Genomic DNA, 13,822 nt, shown 5'->3' on the forward strand with positions numbered 1-13,822 from the left:
GAGAGCGGTACTTTACTATGTAAACAAGACCAGACCACTAAGAAAAACAGACCAACTGTTTGTCGCCGTAGTCCCAGGCAGAGAAGGGGATCGCATTTCGAAGAATACCATCTCCAGATTAATAGTCAGGTGCATACAACTGTGCTATTCCCTGCCTGTCAGACAAGACACTGCCTTTCATGCCAAGAGCTCACTCCACAAGGAGCACAGGAGCTACTCTGGCATTTATTGCAAATGTCCCCTTAGACAGCATTTGCAAAGCAGCTTCATGGAGCTCAGTACACACTTTCACTCAGCACTACTGCATTGACATACATTCCAAGACAGATACACAGGTGGTACAAGCAGTTCTAAGACATCTGTTCGCCCACGAACCTTCTCAAAACCCACCACCTTATCCTAACACTGCTCGCTAATCTATGCACAACATGTGATCTAAACAGATCCCACAAGCCTCAGAAGGTATACCTTACTCACCGTAATCGTATTTCTGATGCTTGTATCTGCTTAGATTCACATGGGCCCACCCTTCCTCCCCTCAGAGAGAAGGTGCATGGATGCTTATGAGCTTGTCTAATACATATCTGCTTGAATACATCTGTACTCAGGCTACACTTCATGCCAGAAAGATAACAATCTGAGGGGCCTCGACGCGTGAAGGACCAGGGGTACAGTGGACGTCACACTAGGGATAGTATTACTGGGACGCCCTGTCGATGTCGCTTTTCGAATTTCGAAAATAACAACTGTATTTTCCACAGCTTCCACTAAATGGCGGCCTATGCACAGCATGTGAATCTAAGCAGATACACGCATCAGAAATACAATTACGGTGAGTAATGTATCATATATTACACAGCCTGCAGTAGAGGCCGTGTAGTTATGGTTAAGTTGCTCAAACCATAAGTAGAACCCTTTTTGTGCTGCGTATAGCTTCCGCAGCTTCCACTAGATGTCGGCCTATGCATAGCATGTGATCTAAGCAGATTCCACAAGCCTCAGAAGGGATACATTACGCACTGTATTTTTGATGCTTGTATCTGCTTAGATTCACATGCGCCCACCCTTCCTCCCCTTGGAGAGAAGGTGCATGGATGTTTATATGAGCTTATCTGATACATATCAGCTTTGATACACCTGTACTCATGCTACACTTCATGCTACCTCATGTCACGAACAAAACAATCTGAGGGACCTCGACGCGTGAAGGACCATGGGTACTGGGGACGTCACACTAGGGATAGTATTACTGGCACGCCCGGTCGACATCCCTTTTTAAGTTTCGAAAACAACAGCTGTAATACTGTGCAGCTTCCACTAGATGTCGGCCTAGGCATAGCTTGTCTTGTCATATCCAAGCAGATACAAGCATCAGAAATATGATTACGGTGAGTAATGTATCATATATATATATATATATATATACATATATATATATATATTTATATATATATTATAATTTTCTTTTTATTTATTGATTATTTTTTTTTTCACAGCCTTCGGTAGAAGCCGTGTAGTTATGGTTAAGTTGATAAGTTGCTCAACCCATAAGTAGAGCACTTTTTGTGCTGCTTATAACTTCGTCCCCACTGGACGAATCCTTACCAAACTTTGCAAAAAAAGTATATGGCCCCCACAGATTGATTTTGCAAAGTTTGGTGTGGTTTCGTCCCAGGCGGGGGTGGGGGCACAGTTACAGGGAGGGTCCCTAAAGGTGTGGTTTTCCTCACAGATGCAATGGGAAAAAATGATGCTCAAGACTACAGACCAAACCGCTGAACAGATTTTCACATGCTTTTGTAAATTTGGTGTAAATGCGTCCAGTAGTTTTTGGAAAAATGCCAACAAAGTATGTCAAAAATAAATTAGTGATATCTGGGTTCGGTCCGCTGACACACTTCCGTATTCAGTCTGCAGACACCTCCCTGGGCCAATCAGGGGCCGACGTGATGTCCTCTGCGTCAGATATTTTGAAACAGTCACCATGTAGGATTCGGGAACAGCACCTGTAGTCCGCAGACATTGCAGTAAAAACATATTAAAAAACACAACATTGCACTTGTCAAACTAGTGAAACAATGTCTGGGGGTGGGGGCTGATGAGGATGGGAAGGGATATGTCCATAAAAAGCCAAATAAACAGGTAGTTTTCCGCCTTCAAAGTCCCCAAACAGCTCGGGACAGCCCTGTGATGTTTGCGAACATCTCAGATGTTCAGGGGCATCCATACATATTTTTGCATTAGAGGGTTGATGAAAAGCAGTTTTTGGATAGCTTATAACTTTGGCTTCACTGAATGAAACTGCATGACATTTTGTCATATTGTTCTAGATCTGGCCTTGAAATGGTTATACAAAATCTGGTGCTGTTTTGCCTAGAGGCAAAGTATTTGAAAGGCATATACATTTGGTGCCGTTTCACAAATCTGCACAAAAGTTTGCAAACAGATTTAAGACCCAGATTTGAATGGTTTTGCAAAGTTTAGTGGGATTTTGTGGTTGAACATTTTTGCTGGCTTATAACTTTGTTGTTGTTTGACGAATGTGTACAAAAGATTTTAGAAAGATTATAGACCCAACCTGGAATGTTTGTGCAAACTCTGAATAGATTTTGTCAAGTGGGAGCTAAGTTATGACTGTTTTATGTACGTACATTTTTATACTTTTCAAGAAATAAAACATGGATAGATTTGCAGAAAAGTCGTGCAAGGAGCATTGGCAAGTACCTGAAAGCACGGTTTTGCAAATGTGTCCGTTTTGTATTTGTTGAAAAGTGTCATAATGTAGGTATAAAAAATAGTGATATACTTTTGGTGACTGAGGTATAGCCTGTGGCCATGGGCAGTGGCCAGATTGTATGAGTCATGAACTGTGGTCATGGGAAGTGGCCAGATTGTATAAATCATGGCAATCTGGCTACTGGCCATGTCCACGAGGGACTGGCAATGGGTTTAAAGTGGGCATGGCCAGCATGGAATGGCTATATGGTCACATTTTTGAAATTCGGGATATGTTTGAATGGGAAAAAGTTCTGCCTGTGGATTAAATTCTGCCCATGGCTACAACTGGAAGTGCTGCACAGGATTGCATCAACAGATCACTGTGACTACTGCTGCATACACTCTGAGACCATGCTAATCAGCAGATAATTATTGAGGACGCTAAACCAGGGGCCCACGTGGTCACCAGGCTTCCCCTCTAAGTCATTTACCACCTTTATTTGCGACCATACCGGGACAGGATATTGGGATTGCATGCCAGACTAATGTCACAACCTTGCAGCAATGACTGTCCCACAATCCACACGCATTGAGAAACACCCTAGAGACTAGAAACACATGTCAGCTGACTTCTGACAATAAATATAGCACCAACAATGGTTTTCAAGACTGCTTTATTATGACAATAGTTACTTATTGAATAACCCAGTGGCAGGGTGAACAGTGCTTACTCTCCTATTCGAAACCTAACACTTAAAGAAGGAAGGGCGCCTTTACAAAATAATCCCATTGCTGGCAGCAGTGTAATCCATTTAAAGTACTAGATGAAGCGCAGTGATGTACCCATTCTACCGACCTGCAATTACTTGATAATCGTGTACTCTGATTATTGGGGCATGCAGCATGGCCGAAGCCCTAGGTTTGAATGGGAAAACATTTTTTTGCTTGCTGCTACAGCCTGAAGTGCTGTACTAAATTACAACAAACCTGCATGAGCAGCATTAGTAAGGACTTGAATGCATGCTTTTGCATATTTCTGTTTTGTGCGGTATTTTTCCAAAGTGTGCAAATGTAAGCACAAAAAACACTGATATAATTTTATGTGCATGGACAATGGGCCTAGCCCTCAGCAAAGACGAATGCCTACTCTGCTTTACTTATTGGGGCATGCAGCATTTTCAGCCAAACTAGGGGGTTTCAAGCCTCCCACCTTGGCATCCCTTGGCACTTTCCTCCTTGGCTCCCATGAGCACTTGTCCATCCATACTGCCCCTTGTATTTATGGAGTTTTCTCACTGCATATGTGCATTTATAGGAGCACTATGTATAATTTGTTGTTATAAGTATGGGAAATACAGAAGCAAATGATTTGTAGAACATTAGTAGGTGGAAGTTTAATATGTTGATTGGCTATATGTAGAGTTTTTTAAGTGATTGGTGGATATATGTGTGAATGGTGTATTGCAGGCAATGAGGTAGTGTTACAAACATAACAGTAAAAAGAGTAGAAGTGCTGTCTTGTGTGATAGTGTGCATGTGCAATCTGGGTTTTGTAATAAGGCACGGGCTAGACAGGAGAATGCAGAGACTGTGGCTAGTCATAAAAGTCAATGGATTATGGTGTTTATTGTATACTAGAAAGAAGAATTTCAGACAGAAAACTGTTTATGTGCTTTTTTCTTTTTCTCTATTATACAATTGTCCATTATTTTCATTAGCATTGTAGAAAATCTAGGAAAAAGATGTTTGGGCGATGTCACTAATTTATGGAGTCGGGAGTTAAAGGGGCTGTGTCCCTGATTCGTGTCCTTGTCCCCAGGAGGGAAGATCCTCTCTTTGAGGTGCTTCCGCATTTTACTACCCCTAGAAGGTCTGTTGGTTAGCGGCCGCACCTCGCTAGTCTCATGGAAAGCAGTTCCCCGCTGGGGAAAAGTGACCCTATCTGAAGGATCATCACCGGACCCAGAAAGGCTATGACAGCAATGGAAGGCTAACTTGATACATAAAACCCTTGACAAGGGGGACATGGAAGAATAGTATACCTAACAATCAATAGGGACAAAGACATCTAGCTAGAAGGTTGAGCACTGTACAGGTTGTTTAGTAGGAGGAGGGAGATCTGCACATCATAGACAGTTTCCATTCGTCATTGATTAAAGCAGTGCTGGGCTGCAGGCTTAGTAATAAGTGGCCCTTCCCCAAGAAGTGGGGAATTGGGCTAGTGGGTGCACCACCAAAATCAGAGGGAAAGTAGGAAGGCACTTCCTCACCATCACTAATATCCTGTGGTACAGTTTAGGTGCAGGTGTCTTGGTGTCTTGGCACTCTTTATCCTCAGATCTATGTGATTACTGCACATTTTTTATTGTGAATCCCGAAAATGTTGAATTTATTTTCTTAGACTATTTGTATTTTTTCTTGCAAATAAATGTGACGGGAGACCCACCTCAGCCCACTACCACATCCCCCATACGTAGTTATTATCCCTACCCCACTTACCATCTATATTTGTGAGGAAAAGCACACAAATCTGATTAAATAAACGCTACATTTCCCAGTTTGCAGTGATGGGATTCAACATTTTCTTGCCACACCACTGGTATGACGAAATGCATATAGTAGCAACGATATACCCATCCAGGTCACATTGTCAGTGCACTGGCTTCTGGCTCTCCCTCTCATTTTCAATTCTAAGAAAGAAAAGCTGATGGAGGAAGCACAGAAGGATCTGCAACTTTCAGCCAGCATGGCTGATGGCCCTACTCTTGGAGTACACCAGGTGCCTCCCCGTTCCTCTTCCCTGCATTGCAGATCATGCCTGGGGTCAGTGGAGTTATGAGCCTGAGACAGTAGAAGTCTGCACTGAGATCATAGAGCTCTGTGTGAGAGATTACCAAAAGCTCACACTACTGTGATGTTATGAAGCTGTGAGGGGGGCGTCACCTGACAGGGGAGGTAGCTGGAAGGCACAGGGAGTGGGGCAGGCAGAAAGGGAGAAGCTGGGAAATGTTACAGTCAGTTAGAAGCCGCACTTGACGAATTAAGAAGTGTGTAACCGATTTACTTGTGTCCGCAACTGATTGAGTGAAAGCAGTCAGATAGCCGTGTGGGTGCTTGGTTCCTGATAGGGCCAACCCCTATCTGGGACACGACACTGGCGACAAGGTAGTCGACTCGCTCATGCCGCTGCTCAATGAATCCAGTGATAGTCTCTGTAGCAGTGATCACACGCACTGCATGCGGTGGTGACAGAGCAGTACTAGGCAAAGCTCCGTCTGTGTTTGCTATTTGCTATTGAGAGGCCTGCCACGATGGACCCTGTTCCTGGAGCGCACTGACTATGCTGATAAGGAGGTGGAGGTGGCAGTATCCGGCGGCCAGAAGGGAAGTCCCTCTTTGCTGGCGCGCAACGTCCTGTAGCGATCAAGGCCCACTCGGGAAAATGATGGCTGAGCTGACGTGCTGGGAAGACATCCTGTGGGTAGTACAAGCACGCACAGAGGACTGAAAGGTCTGGGAGGCCTGCAGAACGGGGCTAAGAGTAAGGAAAGGGGTGCTGGCAAAGAGGAGGCCCATAGTCTCCGCCATCCAATCAGTCATTCCCTTAGTGCATAACACGACCGCCAGCAGTTGCGCCTTTCTTTCAGGAGAGAAACCAAGTGGGACATAGCACCAAATACAGAGGGCCACACCCCATACATGTGCGGGCTGGTGCACGTGGCCCCCCCTAGGCTCTGCAGCTGTGGACATAAGGACCACGCTGAGGGGCCAAGCCAGCCATACAGTTAACCAAAGGCCATATTCAGGACAGCCTTTAACACCAGAGTGCCCTGTCCGACACAGAGAATCTCACTGTGCCCATATCGCCACAAGGCACTTTACCCCCAAAACTACAAGACAATCTGGCCATGCAGCTACGCAACCATTTTGAACTCTCCAATACCAGCAGTTTGGGGCCCAGGTGGACCCCATAGGTGAGAGACTTTGTTGTATACATCAGGGCCATAGGTCCTCTTGACGATGACAAACAACACAGCCTCCTGACACTGGCCATAGGCCCCAACGTGCGTGACATTGTGGATGAATTTCCAGCCAGCTCAACACATGACTTATATGAAGGCCCGAGAGCTGCGCTAACAGAGTATTTCACACTGCACAGCAATGTGGACTACGAACGCCATGTGCTCCACACAACCAAACAAATCAAAGGTGAATCGATAGACGCCTTTGTGATGCGCCTCTGCATTTATTTATTGGAAAATCGCATTCGCATTCACCTAAAATGCTGTGACTTTAATAACTACTCTAACGAGGAGGCCCTACGATTCCAAATCATTGCGAGGTGTGAGTGTACTGATTTTTGGAAGAGACTGTTCCACAAGCCTTGTTCGCTATGCCTCGTTCACTAGAGGAGAAACTGTGATTGGCCGGGTCTGACGTGGCGCTAGCACTGCATGTAGAGGCCATGAGCAACGTCAAGATCTCGGGTGGGCAGTCGAAAGCAGTCAACAAGATGGAAACGGCTCATCACACAGAGGCAATTGAGAACTCTTTTGCTATCGATGTGGGTACGAGTTCCCACATGAGGGTGCATGCCCCGCCCTTGGACAACAGTGTTCGGCGTGTGAAGAGCAATCATTTTAAAGCAGTCTGCCAAATGAGAAGCTCAGTGGGTCCCAAGCAGGGACGGTTCAACTATACGAGCCAACGTCACGAAGACACAAGGACCGGAAGGGAGAAGGGAGAGCCTATGAAAGAGGACCTCCAGAATGGCCGTCACACTGTTCGTCAACATTGTGACCCAAGTGGAGATGCAAGAGATACATACTATACCAGGTCAAGAAGTCCCAATCTGATAGTGGATCCAGGCAGTCAGCGCTGGAATGATTAAGGAGGAAAGGCTATCTCTACGCTCTAGGGAAGCCCACTGCCAAGGAACAAAGCCCCATGCTATTCCTACAGGTGAATGACCTGCCGGCTGAATTTCTAGTTGATACGGGGGCACCCGTAAACGTCACCAGTGAGAAGGTCTATGGCAACATTCCAAATGCCACAAAACTCGGACCAGTGGAGGTGAACATTTACCCCTATGGATCGAAGACCCTGCTACCATGTAAAAGGTACTTCATGACAGAGTGCAAATACAAAACTCAATCAAAAAGGCTAACCATTCACATGCTGGAGACAGCCACGGACAGTAGGTGCATACTGAATTTCAAGGAAGCTCTAGACATGGGGTTCAAACACGTGCTATAACAACTCATGGCCCAGAAGTATATTGACTCATGGGCGAAAATTGAACCGTTATTCCACACGCTATTTAAAGGCCTTGGGAAACTAAAGAACCAACAGATCACCTTACACACAGACCTTGAGGTATGCCCGTGGCACAACACTACAGAGGGATCCCTATGAACATTCAGAGACAAGTAGAAGAAGAGTTGCACAAGCTGCTGGAGCAGGCCATCATCGAGCCAGCGGTAGGGCCAACCCGTGGGTCTCACTGTTAGTCCATGTCCCCAAAAAGGGCTCAGACACCATTAGACTATGTGGGGACATACACCGCCCAAACAAGGCCATAATTAGGCAACGGCACCAAGCCTCGAGGATCACAGACATGGTTCACTTACTCAACGGTTCCAAGCTGGACCTAAATAAAGGTTACCACCAACTGGATTTCAGTGAAGAGTCCAGGTACAAAACAACCTTCATCACACATCTGGAGGTTTAAACACCTCCGTTTTGGGGTGTCCTCGGCCAGTGAGATCTTCCAGGCTGAGATGCACAATGTCATTAAGCACATCCCCAACTGCCTCAATTAAAGTGATGAAATCCTGGTATTTGGAAAGGACCAGGATCAGCACAACAACACGCTGGCGAGGGTGTGCATGGCGTTGGAAGCAGCCCATCTCACCCTTATCAGGGAGAAGTGTGAATTCAGGAAAGACACCATCTGATTCTTTGCACACGCGTTCTCGGCTCAGGGCCTGACACCGGACCCTGAGAAGGTAACAGCCCTCAACAGCACAGAGCCACCCTCTAACCTGTCGGACCTGCGTTCATTCATGGGGCTCACCAGATACTGCACTTGTTACATTCAAGATTTTGCATCGGTGAGTGAGCCGCTGAGGACTCTCATGAAGAAACAGGCTCTGTTTGCATGGTCCGAGGCCTGCCAGCCAGTGTTTGAGACCATCGCCAGCGCATCACTGCCAAGAAGAACATGGCGTACTTCAACACCGCAAGGAAGCTGGAGCTCATTGTAGACGCCAGTCCGGTGGGACTCAGCACAATCTTAGCACAGGTGTAACAAGAAGAAGAAGCGAAGTGATATATCGTCTCATACGCTAGCAGGAGTCTTTCCAAAACAGAGCAAGCCTACTCGCAGGCCGGGAAAGAAGGCCTGGCCATAGCATGGGCCTGCAAACACTTTCATTTTTTGCTGTATGGCAAGCCTTTCACGGTTGTCACTGAGCACCAGGCATTGTTGTTCATCGATGGGAACACGCAAGCGAAAATGCCCCCCAGGATCCCAAGATGGGGCCTGTGGCTTCAAGACTACTGTATTCGGATTGTCCACCGGCCGGGAAAGGAGGAAATCCCGGCAGACTTTTTGTCCTGCCATCCCACTGCTTCAGCCACTATGAGCCAGTCGATCACTGACCAGTACATAAACTACATAGTGCAAGCGGTGGCCCCGATGGGGGTTGACATTCCACACATTGTGCAGGAGACAGAAATAAGACCAGGCGATTCAGATAATGATCCGAGGTTTTGAGTCGGGCCGCTGGAAACAGGCTCGACAGGCGGGAGAGTGTGCCAGGCCACAGGTACGAAGAGACATTGGAAGCGTGACTCTGGTCAAAGAGGAACTGACCCATTCTGAGGACAGACTGTTATTGAAGGGAACCAAGATTATCATTCCCGAACGCTAGAAAGAAGGACACTGGAGCTGGCCCATGAAGGACACAGACTGATAGTGTCCACGAAACAACTGTTGCAACAAAAGGTGTGGTTTCCCCAACTAGATGTTCAAGTGGAAATTCTCCTCAAGAACTGCCCCACATGTGCCGTCATCGACCCTCACACTAAGCCTGAAACTCTGCAGATGACCGAACAGCCAGAGAAAGTGTGGGATGAGATAGCCATTGTTAACTTCTCCGGTCCCATCGATGGGGGTGAATATTGTAAGGAACTCATGCTGACAACAGTAAATACAAACACAGGTGATCACAGTTCAAGGGTGTTTATTAAACTGTAAGTGAAGGGTGGAAAAATGCCTAAGCTAAACCTAAATCTAAGATGGGAGCAAGCGTCAACCATGAAATGAAAAATAAGGCAGTCATTGTGGCGTCTTGTCAAAATAAAAAGGCCGTGACAAAAAAGAAACTACTGCCAATTCCTTACAACTAATTACAGAAAGAGTGTGGGATAGGGTTTTCAAATAAAGGAAAAGGTGTTCACAAATAATATGTCAGGATGTGATTGCCTTGAGGTCTCCCTTCTGCACACTTTTAGCATGGGACAAGTTGGGACTTTGGAGCACAGCACATGCTCGAACTTTCCCAGCACGAGCTAACTGTTCTGTATCAGCTATCCGGTTCTTCGATGGTTATGTCTCTTTTCAATAAAAGTCTCTTGCCTTCGAGGCCTGATGCTCTCAAAAAACGAACACAAAGTTCTGTTCTACAAACACTTTGGGTGATGACTTCACCGCTGGGTCCCCCTCTTTTGGGCTCAGACCCCTCAGAAGTCGTATTCAACAAATTAACAAGACAGTTCCTTTCTCAGTGAACTTTGGGTATTACCTTTCCACCTCTGGATCTCCCTCGGCTGGGTTCGGACCCCAAATGACAGGGGGGACGCTTCCCTTCCCCTTGTCTTGCAATGCTTCTTGCTTTCACAAATCTTAATGTCTTTTCAAACAATGTAGTGTGAACTTCCTTCGATTGGGTTCATTCTTGCCAACATTCGTAACACACAATTCACACACTCATTTCACCAAGCGGGATTAATTTCTCTCCGCTTTCACAATTCTCTGTCGGTCAAAGATTTGACAGTACAGAGGATTTTACAAGGCCCCTCTATGATCACTTTGACCTTTCTTCGCCTCTTCCCAAGGCCTTCTGGTTACGGTAGTCTTTACTGTTGGATAATCGCCCAGAGTTTCCTGTGTGAGCACCCACGTGGTGCCGGACTCCTCTGTATCTGGTTTTCCCTCTCCTTCGTTAATAGTATCGTTTTACCTTTCAAAGTTCCACTTAGCCGTTTGCTACTTTTCATTCAATACAGTTTGGTTTCTTGTTGGCACTCCCCTTGACTTACCAGCGTTGATGAATGGCGTGTCTTTCTTTCGCCTCGGAGTCAATGTTGGTACCACAGAGACAAGCGTCACTCCCCGGCTTGGCAATCAGCGGAGGAGGGTCTAGTGTACCGTTGACATCTGGTGCAATGCATGCTGGCTATTGTTTGCAGACTTATCGTTCCCTGAGTGGAGGCTTCACAGGCCTTGGTCGGAAAGGGTAAGGTCGATTCGCTGCTTGTCACCCTCTTGGTCTGCTCTGTCTTTCTCCTCTTGAACTGCCAAACTGAGTTAGCTCTTACGTTGTGCTATCTGCCTTGCTCATAATGTGCTGTTGTGCTCCACCTTTTATTCCTCTGAGGAAGGGAAGGGCTGTCAGGTGTGTGTGATCCTGATCAATTGCCTGACTTTGCCTGAACTTTGTATTGGGACATGTCGGGTAAACGGCGCTGGTGTTAGTCTGTTGTCTTTCGTGTTGTGCTGAAGTGTTTGTCCCCAATGCCCCCCCATCCAAGTGATCCTCCCTCACTGGTCCACCCCCAGGAACTGGATCCAATAGCAATGGCCTTGTCCTGGCCACCTGGATGACAGATCCCCGGGGACAAGCTAGAGAGACACCTTCATGTTTCTCACGATACATGCTAGTGGCCATGGATGAATATTTGCACTTTCCAAGTGGTGAGCTCAACGGCTGCTTATCACAACATCCTGGCGATTGACAGGATGTTCACCAAATATGGGGTACCAAGAGCAGTAAAAACGGACAAAGGACCCCCTTTTACAGGGCAGGACTTCAAAACATTTGCGGAGTACATGGGGTTCAAACATAGGAGTTCACGCCCCTGTGGCTGCAGACAAATGGGAAGGTGGAACGTTTCACGAGCAACATCAAAAGAAATGTCTAGACCGCCCATTTAACTGGAGAGCCTATAGAAAAAATATTGCATCAACTACTTCGAGATTACCGGAACACCCCTCACAGCACAACAGGCAAGGCCCCATCAGAAGTCATGTTTGGACGGAACATCAGGACTCGACTACCCCATGTCACCCTCCTCGAGGAAACCTATGCGGGTGATCGGGGCATGCAAGAGCAGGATGCTCAGGCCAAAGAGATCATGAACCGTTGCGCCGATGTGCCAATGCAAGAATGCAAAGGCAACCTACCGCCAGGAGACAAAGTGATAGTACGTCAACCCACAGCAGCTTTCTACAGCGCTCTGTTGACAGTTACCAAGGTGAAGCGGTCCCTAATCACTGCAGAGGGCGAAAGGAGGAAAGTGACCCGAAATTCCTTGCACTTTGGTGTGTTGTTCTGAGACGATCAGCTGGGGAAGAGATGGATCCTGAGTCCTGGGATTCCCCGTATGAAGGAGATGGGGTGGCATCTGGTGATGACCTGACAAACCCTCTGGACGGACCGAGCTTGGACAGAGGCCAGGTAAGTGGCACTGGCAGGCCTCGGAGAGCGAGAAACAAACCTTGTAGACTAATCGAGGAGATGGACTAAGTGTTGACATTATGTTTAAAAAAAGGGGAGGTTGTGATGTCGTGAAGCTATGACCGGGGTTCACCTGACAGGGAAGGGAGACGGAAGGCATGGGGAGCAGGACAGACGGACAGAAAGGGAGAAGCTGAGGAATATTACAGTCAGTTAGAAGTTGGCACTTGACGAATAAAGAAGCGTGTAACTGGTTTACTTGTGTCCGCGCCTGATTGAGTGGAAGCAGTCAGGGAGCCGTGTGGGTGCTTGGTTCCTGACAGGGCAGACCCCTATCTGGGACCCAACAACTACCAGAATATTCTGGCCACCTCGCAGTTAAAACTACAAATGTATTGATTTGAATTTGTGGATTGAGGATGAAAAATGTGTGAATGTGTTTTCTTTTACGAGAGAGAAAGAGAGATATTGCTTGCTTGCTTGCTTGCCACACTGACACCTCTCCAGAACCCTCTTTCCTTACCAAAGTATAACAAGGCGCATTTAACAGAGGGTCACACCTTATTTCACAGGTGAAAGGTTTTCTTCTGTGGCAGGAATAACGTCTCCTACAAAGCTCTGAAAGTTTACAGCCAATCGGAGGCTTCTTCAACTGGTGATTCCAGTTGTGACTCATCCTCATCATGTCATGAGACAAAAATATATATTTTTTGCCCTTAAAATACATTTACACCGACTTCAAATGAACAAGATTATGCTAAAACTCCTGGATTTAGTAACCTCATTAGTTTATTTCATCTGTGTGTCTGCCAGTTTATGGATTTGCATCTGTCTATTGCAAATAGTGCTGAATTTAAATTAGCACCTGGGTGATGACAACCGGCCAAAATCAGCTTACTGGTAACAGCCCACGTTCCAAGCTGCCAGCCCGCTATCTTCCTAGGGCTTTCTGGAGTCTGGCCTCACACTGGTTCGCTCGTTACCACTGCTTAATCCCTCCCTCCTTCTGCCCACACCGCCCCCTCCTTAGCTTTTCAAGAGATGTCCTTTCCACAACAACACCCTTCTTTGCATAAGTGGCTCTGCTCTCCCAGGCTCGCTAACAAACTTATTTCATGGAATGGAATGGAATGGAAGAGGGACGGCAAACAGAGCCCCACATTCCATCTCCTTGGCAGCTATTTTCGTCCACACTCTTAGTCCACCACGGGCCTCGCTGTTGCCGTACCCGCTTCTTTTTTCATATTCGAATTGCTGTTAGCACCAATGGGGTTGAGCCCAGGCTGCTAAAAGCAACAATCACCCATTCCACACTCGATGTCACCCTGTACAGCCTGTGGAATGGGTGATGATTGTTCAGC

General features: G+C 46.7%; 1 protein-coding gene across 7 annotated transcripts in view; it reads left to right on the forward strand.

Annotated features, from left to right (window-relative positions):
• The window catches only part of TSGA10 (testis specific 10), a 539,078-nt gene that overhangs the window by 432,400 nt on the left and 92,856 nt on the right, over positions 1 to 13,822 (forward strand). The gene's annotated exons all lie outside the window — the stretch shown is intronic.

This window comes from Ambystoma mexicanum, chromosome 7p (genome assembly GCF_040938575.1).
Source record: "Ambystoma mexicanum isolate Mex_15411 chromosome 7p, UKY_AmexF1_1, whole genome shotgun sequence".
NCBI lineage: Eukaryota > Metazoa > Chordata > Amphibia > Caudata > Ambystomatidae > Ambystoma > Ambystoma mexicanum.